Below are 6363 nucleotides of genomic sequence, written 5' to 3'. Positions count from 1 at the left end.
CAGAGTTGAATGTATTGGTGACATACATATTTAAATACATGTTGTTCAATGATGTGCTGAAAATATTAGGAAACTAAAGACTGAGAGACTTTGTCTAAAAGTTAAAACTGTTTTGTTTAGGGGAATTAATTATTTGTATAATATATAAGTACATATAAAGTTCATTTGAGTTTTAAAAATAGCTGAAAATAACCTAATTATGATTGATGATTTTAAGATGTAGACTATAAGATTCTACATCTAAATATATAGATCTATATCTAGATATTCTCACTAATAAATAAATTATTAAATAATAAATATAATATAAAATCTCAATTTTTGAGTGACAGGAAAGAAGACATTGTTGAATAAAGTCATTATTTTAGTTTATTTGTTTGCGCATGAGAAGTATTCTCGTCGCTTCATAACATGAAGGTTGAACCACTCGAGTCACATGGACTATTTTAATGACATTTTTACTACCATTCTGGGAAATTAAACTGTTAATTAAATAGTTGTCTATGGAGAGGTCAGTGAGCTCTCGGATTTCATCAAAAATATCATAATTTGTGTTCTGAAGATGAACGAAGGTCTGACGGGTTTAGAACAACACGAGAGAGAGGAATTAATGACAGCATTTACATTTTGGGGTGAACTAACAGTTTGACGTCTGCATTGCTCAAATGAGTAAATGTATAGTCTTTATGATCAGTGTAAAGAAAACCTGATCTTCAATAAGTCTCGGTAGGTTTGTTATTAACTTTAATATCAGTGAACAACATGTTACCTACTGTAGTTAAATTAATTTGTTTATAGAACCACATCTTTGTACTACATTTTATATTTATAAATAGCATCAGCCCCAGTATATTGACTGTCATACATTAACTTTTCAAAACAGAAGAGTTGAGACTAGAGACTGTGGAATATTTATGTTAATGATAAGTTGTAAATGACTACCGGTTTCTGTTTGCCCTAACACAACATTATATTTGGATATAACCAGTTGTGAAACATCAGGCTGGTCCTAAGGGATATGGCCAGTTTTCAGTTGTTATCAAGTTCTTAAAAATAAAAAAAAATGTGGAAAAACATGTACAATCTACTGTTCAAAAGGTCTTTTTCTGAAGAACACAAGGTTCAACAGCAATATTCAATGTAACCATTTAACCTTAGATCATAATGAATCAATATTCGATTTCTAGACGTGGGCGGGAATTATACGCGCCTTTCTGCTGATTGGTCAGCCGAATATCAAATTGTTCCGTCATCAGTTCTTCCTCAGTTTCACAGCAGAATAAAAGTCCTGCGCTGCTACAGCTGTACGGATTCTTAACGCGTTTATTGCAGCTACATTTAATCTTTTATTCATCAAACAACCAGACTAACAAATGGCTCGACACAGCACGTACCGGGGCAGAGCCTATACAGGGCTTTCTTCTGTGTAGATAGAAATTCACATAGTCCTACACTTCGCATCAGCTGGGCATGGCAGGCTAGGCCTATATGACGGCTGTCCACCCCGGTTGCCCAGTGTTTAAAAAATAATAATAATTAAGATATAAATTAATATAATTAGCTGTAAATTAAATATTTTAAACACTAATACAAAAAGGAAAAAAAGAATGCAATGACTTAGGTATGTTGGGCCTATAACGTTCACACAAGAACTGTCATTCTGACTGACAACTGGAGAACAACAGTTCACACAGTTCCAATAGGGTAAATTGCGATGAGCTAAACAAACTAAAGCAGATAAACACGCCAACAGTCAAGCGCAGACCAGTAGGCCTATTGAAGTGTTCAGGAAATACACAGCTGTTATAGCTACCTTTTGTTTTTGACTTTATCTTGTTAATAGTGAGTGTTAATTGATGTCAAGCAAAACGGTGTGTGTTATTTTCTCTGCCAAGTAAACTTCCAAAGCACATCATGTGCGTTCTCTCCGCGCTGTCCTGTGTGTCCCGCAGCTTTCACACAGATTGTGAGAGTTGGCCATCCAAACAAAACAGGCCAAAGAAGTGTATGGGAGATGCGAGGTAGCCTACATTCATTTAAGAAATAAACACTTGCAATAGCCTAGCCTATGTCTCTTTTACATGCGCCATAAGTGGATTTTACATTTACAAGGACCCCATAGCCTAATTATAACAATGATTCAGCCCAAAATTAATGTGGGTGGGGCAATGAACACAATATGTTTGTGTGTGTATGTGTGTCTGTGTGCAAATGGCCTCCATCCTATGATTTTTGTATTAATAGCCTGCAACTTTTGTAATCGACCATCGCTATTTGCCAGAAAATAAGTCGCACCTGAGTGTCACACCTGGTCATGTTGAGAGAAACTGCACTTTATTATTAGCCTACATTCAGAATTAGTAATAGGCTACCGGTAAATAAAATAGCTACAACAACACCACAGGCTATGCGCATTCTACTTGCCCAACAGACCAATTGTAACCATTGACCATTGTACAAAAGACCAATTCAATAAAGCAGAATATTTTTTAATGTTTAGCTGTCTGTGTTTTATTTTGATAATAATGTGAGGCGCCGGCACCAAATTAGATTTTTTCTAATTTGGAAATAACTTAGCCTAATACTGACATCATCATAGGCTACAGATGAGTAGGACATCATAACCATCATCGAAACAGTAAAATGTATTTGGGCACATTTAAAATGACTACAAAGTCATGCCTTTGAAAAATAAATAAAACAGGATGCGCTGCGTGCGCCTCGTCTCCTTGAACATCTGGCGCACACCACAAACATGAAACAAAATAGCCTACAGCGAACACGTCTTAAAAGTCAACATTTAGATTATTTGATGTTAAATGCATTATTTAGTCACTTTGGAATAAATCACAGCATGTTTCATGAGAATAAAAAATGAGGGAAAATACGGTATGATATAGCAAATTGGCGGACCCCCTGGCACTTTGCTGGTCTAAAGCCGCTGGTCTAAACAGAATAAACTCCTGTATAGGCTCTGACAGGGACGTGTTGTGTCGAGCCATTCGTTAGTCTGGTGCTTTAATGAGAAAGAGATGTAATGCAAGTTGCAATAAAAGCATCAAGAATATGCATTTGCCCATCAATTTTTTTCAAGCTGATGCAAATTTGTAAAATAATCCTATGCAACTCGTGTAATAGGCTAAATTCCAAGCGTTCTGAAGGTAGGCTATCGCTTCTATAGGGTTTTCTGGTGAGAAACAAACCGAAATGGCAAGTGAAAATCTTGTGTTGCAGTCCTGTGTGCGTGTGCAGCAGCTCGCTTTCTTTGAGATATCAATTATAATAAATGTTAATAAAAAATGTTTTTAACATCTCTGTTGTTCTCTGGTTTTCAGACAGTTCTTGTGTGAACGTTATAGGCCATACGTCAACGCATGATTCTTTCCTTTTTGTATTAGTGTTTAAAATATTTCATTTACAACTAATTAATTTATATCTTAATCTATTTATTTTTATTAGTGTTTAAAATATTTAATTTACAACTAATTAATTTATATCTTAATTTATTTATTTTTATTAGTGTTTAAAATATTTAATTTACAACTAATTAATTCATATCTTAATTTATTTATTTTTACTGGGCAACCAGGGTAGGTTATGACAGCCGTCATATAGGCCTATCCTGCCATGCCCAGCTAATGCGAAGTGTGTGTGCATTTCTATCTACACAGAAGAAAGCACTGTATAGGCTCTGCCCCAGTATGGGCTGTGTCGAGCCATTTGTTAGTCTGGTTGTTTGAAGAATAAAAGATTAAATGTAGCTGCAATAATCGCGGTAATCCGTACAGCTGTAGCAGCGCAGGACTTTTATTCTGCTGTGAAACTGAGGAAGAACTGATGACGGAACAGTTTGATCTTCGGCCGACCAATCAGCAGAAAGGCGCGTATAATTCCCGCCCACATCTAGAAATCGAATATTCAAGCCGTTTATTCATTTTTATACTTCTGAACAAAAAACGAAAAATCAAGCAGAATTTTTGTTTTTCGTTTTGTTTAAAAAAACGAAAAAGGAGCCGTTTTTTGTTTTTTAATACCCGTTTCTATAAGGAAAATCAAATGGCCAAAATATACACTGACCAAGGTCCCCCACTAAGTGTCTGGATGAGAGGGGGGCAACACATAAAAAAAAATCTGTTTTTTAGGATAGGCAGGAGTTTAACTCTACTGAAAATATTTGTGTTGCATTCATCTTATCAGTCATGGAAATTCTAATCTTCTTCGTCTGCCATATTACACTTTTAGAAAACTTTATTTTTGTGCCTGAGTAATATCCTTCCATATGCAGCAACACCTCTTCTCTTTCTCTGATGAAGTGTTTACTGGTGGGGCAGGGCAACCTGTCAATCATATGACATCACAGCAATAACAAAGCACAACTATCCAATCAGTTCCAGATGGACAAAATGAAATCCTGTCCCACATTTTTTTTCTTGTTTTTAGTTTGCAAGAGAGTGATTATAAACTCAACAAATCAGCGGACTTGTGTGTAGATGAGATTTCCTGTTCGGTATGATAACGTTTAATGTTCCCATCAACCTCTTTAGTCCCATTTAGCCACTTTGTTATCAACTGCCTTTTTCAAGAAATGTAAAAGCTTTATAAACAAAAGGAGGTATCACCAATGTATTTTATTTTATGTCAAAATGACATTTCTTGAGCTTGTGTTAACCACAGACCTAATTTCAGGCATTTAACCAAAAACCCATTCAAAAACTCCACTGACTTCGGGACGATGGAGCCACAAATGCTAAAATGCTAACTCATTTCCTACTAACAACCATCATCCCTTCATCACTCCCCTGTGGGGAAACCAGAGTACCTAGAGTAAAATAAAAAATAAAAACACCTTCTCAACCCACACCATGGAAACTTTACACAGAAAGACCTCCTGGCTCAGCAAGGACTTGAACTGATTCTTCACAGAAAGAGTGTGGTGGTCCCAGAGTTCCAGTTGGGGTTCAGCGAAAAATCGGCAGCTGGCAGCAGGAAGTAGCTGACGTCAGCTGCCGCTTATAACCGGAAGTTGGAGGATGCCGCTTTTAGCAAGGCAAATTGGTACCAGAGTGTTCTTTAGGACAAAATCGCACACCTGACCTGATTTCCTTTTATGATTAAAAATATAGTTAATTATATATTATGAACGACTGGACATCTGGACCGGACATTTAGCAAGCTAGAAAAAGGACAACATAAACATAAAAAAAAATGTATGTGCATATGTATAATCATTCATGGTTCTCTCTATCAGACTCAAAAGTCAAAACACATGGCTGTCAGTATTATTCGTTCAGTAGATTCACAACCCCCACCCCAAAAAAAGCTCTTTCATAGACTGCTATAGTCATATAGTCCTCAATTTCTGGAAGCAGGAAAAGTCACCATGTGTGAACTTAAACAAGAAGAGACTTCAGTGAACAAAGGGAGATACGAGTCAATGGAAGGATTCGTTCATTTAAGATTCATTGAACACACAGATAAGTTCGTCATGTCCAACAAACACAGAGCAGTTCCAAATAATGCTGCCATCACAGCAAACATACAGAAGAGAAATACACCCTAAATAACTGTAAATGAAGATCATAATGGTAATAGAGAAGCATATAATGCATGTAATATAGAGCTTATGCTGCTCTAATAGATTTGCTGCTGAGGTCAAGCATTGTTTACATTTAAATGATCCTAAGCATTCTAGGTGAGTAGCAACTGTAGTTGACATTTGAAATCAACACAACTCTCCCTGAAGCCTTGAAGTCTGATCATACAGCTACAAGCTCTTTACAACTCTTCAGTTTGGAAAGTTTCCTCGGTTTGTATAATTTGGGAAGTTTCTCTTCAGTCATCAGCATGGAACTGCGACGCTCAAGAAGAACCAGGGCTCGTCCCACACGCCTGGGGGAATTCTTGGTGGAGGGCGTCTCTTCCATTCAAGACCTTTCACAGTTGGCAGCTGTAATCAAGTTAGATCACAATTACAGCTGCTGCCTCTCAAACAACGGTTTGGAAGAGCGCTACCTAAAGAACGCCGCTGTCCTTCCGGACATCCATCCAGCAGCCTCAGTCTCTTCCGTGGACGTGTGTCAGCAGGAAGAGCCTGTCTCCATCCACGGCTGCAGCGTGCAGGGCTACCAGGATATTTACCGCTCTGTGGTGGAGCCCATGAGGAACACACGCTCTGGTCGGCACCGTCCCTACAGCCTCGAGCTGGGACTGAAGATCAAGCAGCGGCTGTGGGAGACCCTCAACTGCCCTACGTTGGTGGAGACGGAGCAGCCTGACGGACGCGTCCTGATCACTGAAAGCTTCTCCACACCCAGCAGAAGCTTAGCTCCACGAATCCATGTGGACATCAGTGAAGAGCCCCTG

The sequence above is a fragment of the Gobio gobio genome (assembly GCF_949357685.1).
Source record: "Gobio gobio genome assembly, chromosome: 1".
Lineage (NCBI taxonomy): Eukaryota > Metazoa > Chordata > Actinopteri > Cypriniformes > Gobionidae > Gobio > Gobio gobio.
The sequence above is the reverse complement of the archived record's forward strand: the minus strand, read 5'-3'. Positions refer to the sequence as shown.